The sequence below is a fragment of the Oreochromis niloticus genome, unplaced genomic scaffold (genome assembly GCF_001858045.2).
Source record: "Oreochromis niloticus isolate F11D_XX unplaced genomic scaffold, O_niloticus_UMD_NMBU tig00001767_pilon, whole genome shotgun sequence".
In the NCBI taxonomy this organism is placed as follows: domain Eukaryota; kingdom Metazoa; phylum Chordata; class Actinopteri; order Cichliformes; family Cichlidae; genus Oreochromis; species Oreochromis niloticus.
In genome coordinates this window covers 389,947-403,855 of record NW_020327468.1, presented here as the reverse complement: position 1 = coordinate 403,855, position 13,909 = coordinate 389,947, and the positions used below count along the sequence as shown (strand labels likewise).

General features: G+C 43.2%; 2 long non-coding RNA genes across 3 annotated transcripts; both read right to left on the bottom strand.

Moving 5' to 3' along the window:
* Positions 1 to 2,130: 2,130 nt before the first annotated feature.
* Positions 2,131 to 5,441, bottom strand: LOC109199716 (uncharacterized). Of its 2 annotated transcripts, none has more exons than XR_003217623.1 (3): positions 5,298 to 5,441; positions 3,709 to 5,218; positions 2,131 to 2,179 (listed from the first exon to the last, which is right to left on the bottom strand). It is a non-coding gene; the product is annotated as an uncharacterized LOC109199716 (long non-coding RNA). The 2 variants fall into 2 exon arrangements; XR_002060030.2 differs by having other exon boundaries at positions 2,164 to 2,179; positions 4,673 to 5,218.
* A 1,394-nt stretch (positions 5,442 to 6,835) lies between these two features.
* On the bottom strand, positions 6,836 to 10,872 carry LOC112844869 (uncharacterized). Its single transcript, XR_003217624.1, has 3 exons — positions 10,534 to 10,872; positions 7,446 to 9,618; positions 6,836 to 7,314 (listed from the first exon to the last, which is right to left on the bottom strand). It is a non-coding gene; the product is annotated as an uncharacterized LOC112844869 (long non-coding RNA).
* Between the last annotated feature and the right edge of the window lie 3,037 nt (positions 10,873 to 13,909).

The following is a 13,909-nucleotide window of genomic DNA, read 5'->3' as shown; positions in this document are numbered from 1 at the left end:
TACACACTGAGCTCAAAGCTCGGCTCCACTGTTTTATTCAAAGAAATCTACATTTATTTATCAGCACATTTAAAAACAGGTTGAGCCAAAGTGCTGCACAGAGTAGAGATAAAATAGGAAACATACACAGTAATTACTATGAAGACTCGTCAGAATTGAAAGCTTCCGAGTACAAATGTGTTTCCAACCGGGTTTTAAAAATGTCGAGTGTTGGTGACGACCTGATGTGAAGGGCGACTGTTCCAGAGTTTGGCTGCAGCGATCGATAAAGCTCACCTCTGTTTTTACGGCTAGTTCTGGTCAGAAGCTACTTATCTGCAGACCTGAGGGCTCGACTTGGATTATTTTTGTTAAAGAGAGATAAGATGGAGCCAATCCATTCAGAGATTTAAAGACAAACAACAAGATCTGGAAGTGGATTCTAGTACTGGATTCTGTACTGGTAACCAGTGGAAAAAGCTGGAAAAAGGTGCTGCTAAGAGTCCAGTGGTCCCCCTAACAAAGGGCTCTTATACTTAAGCAGAAACAGAGTAGGTGTCCTCCTATACAAGGGCTCAGCAACCTTTAACACCCAAAGAGCCATTTGGAAGCGATTTCCACGCAAAAGAAAACACTGGGAGCCACAAATACTTGTTGACATCTAAAATGAAGACAACACTGTATATATTGGGGTTTTTTTTACCTTTAAGCTTTGTGTGAACACCTAAGGTGTGTTGCTTATGAAATCCATGAAGTTGCTGCAGAGAAAATTACATTTTATTTATGTAATTTAAACATTTTGAACTCTTAAAGAAATATAACAAAAGCAAAGACACCCAGCTGAACTAAAATGATCCATGTAGCAAACAAAAACTGTTGTGAGCCGCCACCCTTATATCGCCTTTGGGCTGTTGGAGCCTTGACCTGACTTTTAAAAAATAATAGGGAAAAAGCACTTTGCTGCTAAAAAATGAAAAATAGATATTTGCAAAATTCTGCCTAAATATGTATTTTACCTGGTTAATGTGTGTGGCGGGGCGTGGTCTGCAGCACCGCTGCAGGGGGGGTGGACGCACCTGAGCGGCACCTGCAATCACGCCTCGCCGCCTTAACTTCTCTGCTCTCTCTGCTGTTGTGTTGTTGTTGGTATGTGTCAGGCTGTGAGATGAAAAGTTAGAGCCGGCTGTAAGCGTACAGCAACCGTGTGAAAAGTGGTCAATAAAGAGAAGCTGAAAAGTATGTCGATGGAATCATCGTTGGGTCTGCCGTGATATGTTTACAATGGGACTTCTGCTCCTGAACCTCTGCGCACAGCGTCTGCTAATCGGGGCTGTACGAAGTCACATTCATCTTTACACAGGACTGTAAGCTGTCATCTGTGAGGCGTGAGCGGTGTTTGTTTTTGACATAGTTCATGGTGGAGAACAGCTGCTGACATAATGTGGATCCGAAGGTCCATAATTGGCGTACCTGGGGTTGAAAGTCTCGATAAATGCACAGCGTTTAGTAGGGCTGTTCGATATAACAATATATATCAGATGATGATATAAAAACATCTATCGTTTCATTTTACGCTATCGTTTGTTTCGTGTTGTCGCAAAATAAACTGTTTACGGCAATATTTTTTCATCGTTTCAATGGTCACTGTAGTGGCTATATTAATTTCTTAAAGTTCTCTCTTTCTCTTATATTTAATATAATATAATATATGTATGCTGTATGTCAGCAATTAGAATTGCCTGACATACAGCATGGGAAACATACACATGGCTGACACTTTATTAGGTACACAGTGGCATCTATCTCAGGTACACCTGTGACCTAGATGTTCCTGCAAACAGACTCCTTGGAGACCCCCTACATAAATATCCATGTACTATCCAGCTAGACTAGTGTGTCTGTCCCTGAAAATATTCCTGCATGTGTGATTGTTCATGTGTCATCTGCAGGAAACAAACAGGAAGTGAGTGAAGGACACAGGAAATGTTTCCAGCTCTTCCTCCTCTATCAGACATTCTCTCCATACCTGAGAGTGTCCAGTCTCCAGCCTGGATCCTTCAGTCCAGCCGACAGCAGCTTCATTCCTGAGTGTCCTGGATGATTGTAGCTCAGGTCCAGCTCTCTCAGATGGGAGGGGTTGGAGCTCAGAGCTGAGGCCAGAGAAGTACAGCCTTCCTCTGTGATCAGACAGCCTGACAGACTGCAGACACACAAAACAACAATCCATCTGTCAACAATCATTTTCTGTTTGTCACAATAACATCTATACATTTAATGTAACTTTATTTATAAGTGACAATTCCCAACAGACAACAACAGTCATCTCAAGCTGTTTAACAGTGTAAGGCAACAGCCTCCAATATTAGAGAGAAAGCCCCAACCATCAGACAATCCACTGTGAGCAGCACTTGGTGATGGTGGGAAGGAAGAACTCCCTTTGACACAAAGATCCCCCCAGTGTAAACAGGCTCCAGGAGAAGCATCTACCATGACTGGTTGCAGGGTGAGGGGAAAGAGAAGAGATGAGCTCAGAGAGACAAGAACAAGGAACACTTAACGGATGGCAGCCTGTCTAACATGCTCTCTACAGTTGAAAATTACTCTCCCCTTTTTCTTTCTTTTGCTCTTATTTATTTCTTTTTTTCCACTTAGTCTTTCAGTTTATACTTTTTGGTGTAATTGAGATATTTTTATCCGTGTTTAGACGCGAAATTCCATGTAAAACTACTGCGATGACCGTGACGCCACGCTGCAACCTTTGTCTACAGCCGAGACCAGCTGCTGGGACTCAGACAGCATAGCCATGCCGGTGCTCAGCACGAGATTCCTGTGGTGATCAAAAGGAACTACCGCGGCTGCAGAGCTGGGAAAAATGAAGACTGAGGAGGAAAAGATTCCGTCCTGCTCTCCCGTCAGTAGTGACTGGTAATGTTGGATCGCTGGTTAATAAGATGGAGGAGATCATGACGCTAACAAAGACAGAAAGTTTTCCGAGAATGCAATGTTATGTTTTTCAAGGAGACATGGCTGCATAAAAACATCCGGGATCAGGCGGTGGATCTAAACGAATTTATGTGTGTGAGAGTGGACAGGGACCCAGCAGCAGTGAGAAGAAGAAGGGAGGAGGACTCGATCTTTATGTTAACAACCGCTGGTGTTATCCCAGTCACATTACGGTGAGGATGGCTGTATGTAACAAACACATTGAACTGTTAGCACTCGGTTTTCGACCGTATTATTTATCGCGAGAGTTTTCTCTCGCCATTATCATCATTGTTTACATCGCCCCTGACGCTAATGCGGCGCAGGCTTATGACGTCATCAGCTCTGCGACAGCGGATGTCCTGAATCGAAGCCCCTCTGCGTTTGTGGCTGTAATGGGCGATTTCAACCACGTGAACCCCTCCACTGTTCTACCCACATTCAACCAGTATGTTGACTGCAAAACCAGAGACAATAAAACATTGGACCTGTTTTATGCCAATGCTACTGAGGCATACACCTCCATCCCTCTCCCTCCTCTGGGAGAATGCAATGTGGGCCGTTACTGGCCTGAAACAAAAGAGAGGTGTTGGGATGGATGGGGACGTTAAAAGTGCAAACAACCTAAATCTACACTTCAATAGGTTTGACTGCCCTGCGTCTCCTGTCTCCACACCCAGCTTTTCTCATCTTCCCCATCGACTCCATTCTCCTCCCCCCCTTTCCAGCCCTCTCGGCCTGTCTCACCCTGTCCCTTTCAGAAGATAACATCAAGAGGGAATTGGGCAGACTCCACTCCAGTAAAGCTGCTGGCCCGGATGGTGTCAGTCCTAGGGCCCTCAGGTGCTGTGCTTCCCAGCTGTCTGGAGTTCTACATCGGATCTTCAACATGAGTCTGAAACTGCAGAGGGTTCCGTCACTCTGGAAGACATCCTGCCTGTATCCCGTCCCTAAAAAGACTAAACCATCGACCCCCAGTGACTACAGGCCAGTGGCCCTGACTTCACATGTCAACCATCGTTGCTGGGGCATAAGCTCGTGGAAATGCAGGTGAATGCATCACTGGTAGCTTTGATCATGGACTCTTTAACAAGTCGACCACAACATGTTCAGCCGAGGGGCTGCCACTGGGACAACATCATGAGCAGCACGGGAGCGCCACAGGGGACGGTCCTATCACCCTTCCTCTTCACCCTCTACACGTCTGACTTCAGATCCAAGTCTCAGTCATGCCATCTGCAGAAATTCTCTGATGACTCTGCCATTGTGGGCTGTATCAGGGATGGACAGGAGGAGGAGTACAGGAGTGTGGTGGACAGCTTTGTCGAGTGGTGTGAGCTTAACCACCTGTGACCAAGTGGTCGGCGGGGTTCTAAAAGAAATAATAAAAATGACAACGCCACCTGGGGGGAAATTCTAGCCCCCAGGAAATATGAAAAAATAAAATGTAATTAAAACAACGCTCGCACAGGTTCAGGGATGCACACTGAGGCCAACTCAAATATAAACACAATTTTATTTATTAATGTAAAATGAAAAACAAAACAACAGCGCACTGAATATCTAAAACGGTGTCCCAAATTACAATAAAAATAAATACAACTGGGACTTACCAGCAGCGGTGGACCAAAAGAACCACACAAAAAAAAAAAACTACTACAGTCTATTCACCTGGTGCTGTACAACAAAAGAAGTGTGGAAAACGACCCACCACCTGAGGTCCCACGGCCGCTGGTAGATCCTCAGTTCGCTGAAATAAAAGCACGAGATAAACACATTAAAAAGGATAAAAACATGGGACATAAACAAGCTCTCAACCTAGAAAACAAAAGAAAGAAACAATTAAAGGAAAACAAAAGTCGGTGATACAACACGCCCAGTTATACACCACAGAGCACTGATTAAAAATACTTTCACACGGCAAACCAGCCCACAGCTGGTGCTGGGTCCGATTATCCTTGGTCTGCTCGGTCTCACACAACTTCCCACAGCTGGGAGAAAGGGGAAAGGCAGTACCAGTTCGTATAACCGGCCCAGTGTATGGCCGAGAATCGCCCTGGCCAGCCACAAAAGCTGGAGCGAACAATAATCCAAAAGGGCATGGAAAGGCAAGCTACAGGGGAAAACTGGGCCGCCGACAGTTTAACCGTAATATAACAAAATCAACAAAACAAGACAGCAGCAGGACAGGTGCCCGACTCTCTACGTAGCCAAAGCAGGCGGTTGGTCCCCGAGAGGGCACGGCAGCAATCAAACCCTACAAATAAGAAAAAGGCAAAACTAACCTTAGTCTTCTTTAATTTACAAAACTAGCAGCTATAAAATAAGCGGCTTACCCCAGAACTTGGAGGCGCTGTACTGCACGGCGGATGCACTCACGCGTCTCCTCACCACGGCTGGAGCAAAGGAAAGAGAAACAGTCGCGCTGTAGCGGGCCGCAGAAGTATAACTACTAATTGCCGACGTTAGGGAGAGATCAGAAATCGAAGAGGAGACCTACCTGTAGCAGTCACCCGACCTGATCACCTCAGTAATTTAACCAGCAAGCCAGCGTCTACCGCTGTATCGCACCAGAAGCTCGGGAGGAAATAATCCAACGAAAGAACCCGGCTTCTCTTTATACGGTGAACGCCGCCCTGTAATCAATATACAGGTGTGCTCCTAGTTGACGTAAGCGCGCAGCGGGAGCAAGCACAGGAGGGAGAGAGAGAAAGCAGTAGCACAAGTGGGGGCGAGAGAGAAAGAAAAAGCGAGTAGCCCCTCCGGCTACACACCTACAACTTAACATCACAAAGACAAAGGAACTGATTATGGACTTTAGGAAGCAGGCCCCTCCTCCTACCCCTGTCACCATCAGAGGGGCTGACGTGGAGATTGTTGAGGGCTACCGGTACCTGGGGGTACACTTGGACTGTAAACTGGACTGGACCAAGAACACCAATGCTGTCTTTAAAAAAGGGCAGAGTTGGCTTTTCCTACTGAGGCGGCTCAGGTCCTTTAATGTTTGTAGGAAAATGCTGACCATGTTCTATCACTCTGTGATGGAGAGTATTGTGTTCTTTGCAGCTGTGTGCTGGGGCAGTGGGGTGAAGACAGCCGATGCCAACAGGCTGAACAAACTGATTAAAAAGGCTGGTTCTGTCCCGGGTGTCAGACTAGAGAACCTGGAGGAGGTGTCTGAGAGGAGAAGGCTAAAAAAGCTTCCTTGTATCATGGACAACCCCTCCCACCCCATGCACGCCTCCATGATAGCCCATCGGAGCACATGTAGCAAAAGACTCATTGCTCCAAAATGTAGAACTGACCGCCATAGGAAATCCTTTGTACTGGTGGCAATAAAACTGTACAATTCTTCCTCACTCTGTAGGTGATTTTCTGAGGAGGAATAACGAAGCTATTCTGTTCCAATTCAGACCGTGCAATACCACCCAACAGTTTCTCATTGAGTGTTTGTTCCATCTCCTCATCATATGCTGCTGTTACCCTTTTATCCATTTGCACAATACTATGTCACTTTTAGAATCACCTGCACTGATAGCTAAGCTAAGCTATTTATTTTTCAGGATATAGTTATATTCCATTATATAGTTATATTCAATATTATATTTTGCACTATCCTACTGTATATTACTGTATATTACTGTATACTTGTATTCTATTGTAAATGTTGTATATCTTACTACTCTGTTCCTCTGTCTCTCTTGCTGCACTGAGCATGTGTATGACAAAAGAATTTCCCTCTGGATAAATAAAGTTCTTCTTATCTTATCGTATCATATCTTATCTTAAAACACAAACTAAGGAGAAAGAAGACAAACGTTAAGGACATGCAGTAGTGACATATAAAAGCATCAGGAGTGAAAAGAGGCGAGAAGAAAACAGAGCATCAGGGATGGTTCAGGGTCACCTGATCCAGCTCGAACTATAAGCTTTATCAAAAAGGAAAGTTTGAAGCTGATCTTCAAAGCAGCCACTCAGGGACATCCTCACCACACACAACACCTAGGTTGCTATGGCAACCACAGCTAACACAGGTACCCTGCAGGTATATTTAACATGATGTATTTCTCAGTGTCCTGTCTGTGTGTGAGAGACAAACAGCCTCTGTATGTGTGTGTAAATACAGCATGAATATGTAGAGGACATGTTTGTGTATATAAGTAAATGAATGCTCTACGTCATTTGAATCTTTGATTCTTGTTTCTGTTGCAGGTCTGTGACTGAACTTCTGGGAGGAGAAAAGTTGGTTTCATGCTCTGTGATTCTGTGTTTTGTCGTCTCTCTCAGGTGATGGAGAGCTCAGATGATGACCCCGCCTACGTGGTCAAATTCAAGTCTACATTCAGAACAGACCTGGAGACACACAAACAAAATGCCAACATTGTATATGTGAAACCTGCTGCTGCACTGGAGCCAGATTCAAGGAGCTCAGGTGTTTACCCAGATCTGAGAGGCTGAAGTTTGGGCCTCAGTCACCAACTTACTGAAGGAACAGAGGGTTGTTGGAGGGAAACCTGTGGAAGCAACAACATCCGAGCCACCAGAGAAAAAGTTGGCCCTATTGGTGCTTCATCAGAGTGTGACTGTGAACAGGAGGAAGACTCAGCTGAGAACAGTGTGGTGGATACAGAGCAGAGCCCACCATCAGTACAGAGGCCTGTCCATTAGAGTGCTGCTCCAAACATGCAGCACATGTACTTGGTCACAGCTGCAACATCTGTATCTGTGAAAGCTTGTTCTCTGTTGCTGCTCATATTGTACAGAAGAAGAGAGTTTCTGTATCATCAGAAAACATCATTGAGCTTGTGAGTCTTAGCAGCTGGCTCGGTGCAGAGGAGGAAGAACATGTCAAGTCAGAGGAAGACAAATGCAGTTCATGTTGTCAACTCAACCTGGACGACTGAAAGAGTTTTTCTTTGCCTTGTTTCTGACTGAGATCCTCCAAAGGAAATCCAGCACAAACACACACTTCACACACTCAAAGTCCTGCACAGTAAATGAGCTGATGAGCGTTTGTGCTGCTACCTGATAACAGAAAAATAGTTCTGCTGGTTCCTGTTCTGAAAACACACATTTATAAATGTTCACTTGCTGTTGATCAAAGGTGCCTGTTATAATGTTGTGATGGTGGCTCTGGACTCTGAGGGGAACTTTGTTTGGAACAAACTAGATCAAATGTTGACGTCCTGGCAGAGGCAAAGAACTTTGATTTGATATTTGATTTGATTAGATTCATGTTTCAGCTCAGACTGACAGAAATATTTGAACTGCTACTGTGTTAAAGGGAACATTGCTGTTAGAAAGCACCTGATTTGTTTCACATCTGCACACTGAATGTTGCACTTCTCATACTGCAGTACTAATACAATAAGGACACAATACACTACTTTTCAGTTCATGATTGAATCCTGCTGTAAAAATGCCATTAATGGTGATTCAAAGTCTTCATGGTTTCCCAGCACTACAAATGATTGCACAAGTGTGACTGATCCACTTTCTAATGTGTGTGTAGCCCACACTGTGTGTCACTGTGTCACAGGTGAGTCTGTGTATCCAGATTCTATGAGGAGAACAGGATATAGTGACTGAGTCCAGCAGCTTAAAGTCTGACTCCATCCTCCATTTAAATAACTCACACCAACAACTGAACAGCTTTGCCTTTGTGTAGCTGACACTTCATTTTAATGTCCTTCTATTCTGGTTCATCTGGTTTCAGTTTCTATAAGCACACAGGTTTCATCAGTGACTCTGTGACCTCAGTAATCTTTGCTGGGCCTTAATGCTCTGAACAAAGCTGCACATCACAAGACTAAATAGAAACAGTCTTTCATTTCTCACTGCTGTTTGACTTCAGCTCTCAATGTCCCACCATAACCCATGGAAAGAATTACTGTCCATCCAGCTCCTGTACATGAAGCTGATGAAGGTGGAGTATTGTCAGAGCTGATGGAGATGATGATGAAGAATGCAGGAGCAGTGGGTGGATGGCAGCATCAGCATGAAGGATCAGTGTGAGAATACATCATCATCCACAAAGCAAACCAGTCTGAGTGTCTGACGCTCTTGTTAGAAAGACGCAGTCGCAGCTTGTGGCTGCTGTTAGCTGGTTTGCTAGTTAGCTGAGAGTTAACTCACTTGTACATTGAATACCAAACTGTGTAAACCAGGGGTGTCAAACATATGGCCCGTGGGCCAAATCCAGCCCTTGAGATAATTCATATGTCAACTATTGATGAATTTTCAGGCTTGCTGATAATCAATGTGAGCACAGCTGAGATTTTATTCTGATGAGCAAACCATGTGGCCAAACACTTTAAGAGACAGACTGGGATCATACCATTATGTGAAAGAAGACCAAAATGTTCCATAGACATTAAGTGTAGTGGTAGAGACCAGGTACACAGAGAAATGGGGAGCCGTATTTAAATGCAAATCTGTTAGGAAAGAGTGAAAAACGCAAAATGAGCAGCATCTGGCTGAATTTTAGTGATATTGGAGACCACAAAGCTGAGTGCAGATTTCATATAGGAGATATATAGGAGAAGCTGAGAGTAGAGTCCATAAAATTGGGAGCTGGCTAAAGTGATACCCATTTTTATTGTCACCCATTTTTCATTTTGGAGGACAAAGGGTTTCAAACTTTTCCAGGCCTTAACCCTTTAAGACCTACCGTAGAACCAAGTCCGCCAGAGCTTATATTATATTTTTACATGCTGTAGTGCCATTTTTGAGAGCATTTCAAGGTGATATACATCAATACAACTATTATAGCCCAAAATTTAATAATATGTATGCATTAAGTGCATAGTAATTACATAAATTGCAAAAAAGTGCAATAAACTACCAAAAAATTGAAAATCGTTTTTGTTTTTTTGACATATATTTCTAGTTAGAGAAATTTAAGAGGCTTATCCCTCAAAACTGTCAATACAAAAAAGTTCCACAAAATAGTTTCCCACCACAGGAAATTTATTTTAAGTGTCTTCATAGTTTTATTTTTGAAATACACCAATTTTTATATACTGCAGGAAAAATGAAAATAAATAGCATGATGCAAATTTGCAAAAAACACAGCATATACGTCAAAATAAACTATTTCCAGCAGTGCAATTTGAGTCCTAAGCATCCCAGAAACGACACAGAAAGTCAGAAAGTCAAACATAACTTTTAAAAACACCAGTATAGGCTCATAAGGCCCTGATGGTAAAAAAAACTACATTTCCACAAAATGACGTCACTTCCGGTTTCGGCCAGGTCATGGCGGACATATGATAGTTCGCGCTGATGGACGTAGGAAGTGTTACGAACAGCTGATCGGATCGGCAAAGCGTGTTTCTGGAATATTATGTTTTTGTTGCTGCAAGTGCTTTTATGCAATTTTTGCAAAGCCATATGTGGAAGGAAACCGTGACCTAGGACAAGCTGATGGCATAAGATGTAAGTACAACTCTTCTGGTTTCATATGCAAAAAAAATTATTCCGCTAGCTTACGTGGTTGCAGTGATAGAGGGATTTAAAAATAGTTATGCAAAACGGAGCGTGCCTGCTCCGACCGGCTTTAAAGGGTTAAACCTCATGTGTGGTCTTCCTAATAGCAGTAAATGGATAAAAAAGGCTTTCACAAAAACACTGAATAAAAATTGCTGCCTTTAAAATGACTAAATGTACAGTTCAGTAGTAGTAAACTATATATGAAAGGCGTTTCAATGTCAGAGATGGAGAAATGTGTGCATGTAGCACAGAGCCACGGCTCAGTGTCTGAATGAGTCACATAGGCCTGAATGTGCTTTTGAAGCCATTTTAGGGCTGGGCAATATGGCCTGAAGTCCATTTCGCGGTATAATTTGAAGCACGTGCGGGATATACAGGGAGTGCAGAATTATTAGGCAAGTTGTATTTTTGAGGAATAATTTTATTATTGAACAACAACCATGTTCTCAGTGAACCCAAAAAACTCATTAATATCAAAGCTGAATGTTTTTGGAAGTAGTTTTTAGTTTGTTTTTAATTTTAGCTATTTTAGGGGGATATCTGTGTGTGCAGGTGACTATTACTGTGCATAATTATTAGGCAACTTAACAAAAAACAAATATATACCCATTTCAATTATTTATTTTTACCAGTGAAACCAATATAACATCTCCACATTCACAAATATACATTTCTGACATTCAAAACCAAAACCAAAACAAATCAGCGACCAATATAGCCACCTTTCTTTGCAAGGACACTCAAAAGCCTGCCATCCAGGGATTCTGTCAGTGTTTTGATCTGTTCACCATCAACATTGCGTGCAGCAGCAACCACAGCCTCCCAGACACTGTTCAGAGAGGTGTACTATTTTCCCTCCTTGTAAATCTCACATTTGATGATGGACCACAGGTTCTCAGTGGGGTTCAGATCAGGTGAACAAGGAGGCCATGTCATTAGGTTTTCTTCTTTTATACCCTTTCTTGCCAGCCACGCTGTGGAGTACTTGGACGCGTGTGATGGAGCATTGTCCTGCATGAAAATCATGTTTTTCTTGAAGGATGCAGACTTCTTCCTGTACCACTGCTTGAAGAAGGTGTCTTCCAGAAACTGGCAGTAGGACTGGGAGTTGAGCTTGACTCCATCCTCAACCCGAAAAGGCCCCACAAGCTCATCTTTGATGATACCAGCCCAAACCAGTACTCCACCTCCACCTTGCTGGCGTCTGAGTGGGACTGGAGCTCTCTGCCCTTTACCAATCCAGCCACGGGCCCATCCATCTGGCCCATCAAGACTCACTCTCATTTCATCAGTCCATAAAACCTTAGAAAAATCAGTCTTGAGATATTTCTTGGCCCAGTCTTGACGTTTCAGCTTGTGTGTCTTGTTCAATGGTGGTCGTCTTTCAGCCTTTCTTACCTTGGCCATGTCTCTGAGTATTGCACACCTTGTGCTTTTGGGCACTCCAGTGATGTTGCAGCTCTGAAATATGGCCAAACTGGTGGCAAGTGGCATCTTGGCAGCTGCACGCTTGACTTTTCTCAGTTCATGGGCAGTTATTTTGCGCCTTGGTTTTTCCACACGCTTCTTGCCACCCTGTTGACTATTTTGAATGAAACGCTTGATTGTTTGATGATCACGCTTCAGAAGCTTTGCAATTTTAAGACTGCTGCATCCCTCTGCAAGATATCTCACTATTTTTGACTTTTCTGAGCCTGTCAAGTCCTTCTTTTGACCCATTTTGCCAAAGGAAAGGAAGTTGCCTAATAATTATGCACACCTGATATAGGGTGTTGATGTCATTAGACCACACCCCTTCTCATTACAGAGATGCACATCACCTAATATGCTTAATTGGTAGTAAGCTTTCGAGCCTATACAGCTTGGAGTAAGACAACATGCATGAAGAGGATGATGTGGACAAAATACTCATTTGCCTAATAATTCTGCACTCCCTGTATATCGCAATATATTCTTTTCTTCTTTATAACGTATTATCCGCACCATAAGGCAAACTTAAAATCCTTTAATTTTCTCAAAAATCCACAGTGCGCCTTATGTATGAATTCTGATTGTGCTTATTGACCTCGAACCAATTTTATCTGGTACACGGCGCTCAGCAATCTGTCAAAAAATGTTTTAGTATGATTTTGGTAAGCTACAAAGCCGCACCGCTTGATGGATTGTTGGAGCATTACGGCTAACATAGTCAGGAGTGATCTGGGTCCTAAACCCCGTTCCCTTCAGGTCCCAAAGTCAAACGAACACTGCGCCATCACTGAGAGTTAAAAACTGTCTAAATTCTTTCATCTGTAATAAAATCATCAGCGTTGCTGTTTTACCAGGTGTAACAGTTAAGTTTAACATCCAGGCATCCATGAAAACAGGATTTATTAAATTTAAGGGAGTTAGAGGTTGGCAGGAAGTTAGTTCGCTAGTTTCCACCGAAGCATGACATACCATGTTCTGACTGAGAGATTTTTGAAACTAATTAAAACGTACAGCTCTGCTATCACTTCTAACATAAATGAAGACAGAAAACTAAACAGCAGTGACATTTGCAGGGTTACTGAAGTTGGGCTAGCTGGTTTATAATGATGTGCTATGTGACTGCTAGCGACACAGCTATGTTAGCACAACATAAGCACAGTGAAGCTGGAGGATGAAAACTTTTTTTCCACTTGATAAAAGTTAACGTGAGGGTTGCTGGTGGTTAGAGACAAATGCAATCGCATGGCAGGATGCTATACACGGAGCAAACTTCAGTCAGGAGAACAACTGACTTTATTCATCCACAATACGAGGTTAGTTATTAATATAATGCAACAACATGGCAATAGAGCAGTTGCCAGAGAATTCAGCATTAATGAATTAATGGTACAGAAGTGGAGGAAGCGCAGTTTTTGGCTTTACTCATATTCCAAAACGTGCTTCATCTCTTCGCTATTACTGTCACTGTTACAACCCCCTCTGCTAGGCGTCATGGGAGGAGTAACATACACAAGCCCCCAACACAAAACTGAGTAAAGAAAAAGGTTTTAATTTCAAACTTTAAACAGAAAACCGACAGGGCTGTTCAACAGACCACTGGGCAAACGATTATTACATAAAGAAAAAAAAGACAGTCAAGAGTAAAAGCTAAAGGTAACTAAGGCAAGCCAGCATCACAAATCTAATGAAACTAAGTTCAGCTGTATGTCAGGTTTAAACAAAGAGCAACACAGCAAACAGGTTTAACAAACAAGCTTCACATGCAAAGCAGACAAGGAGGACACTGCATGTTCACTTCAGCGCAGCAGTTCCCCATAGTGTGAAGGATCTTCAGCCTTTTATACTCCCAGGTGCAGACAATCAGCCAGTCAATTGGTCTTGGAGTGGTCATGGGATCTCCAGGCAGCCAATCATCCGCGAGGTCTGGCACACTGCGATCTGCATAAAAAAAGGCTGGCCCGGGCCTCCCAGTAACCAATCACCCACA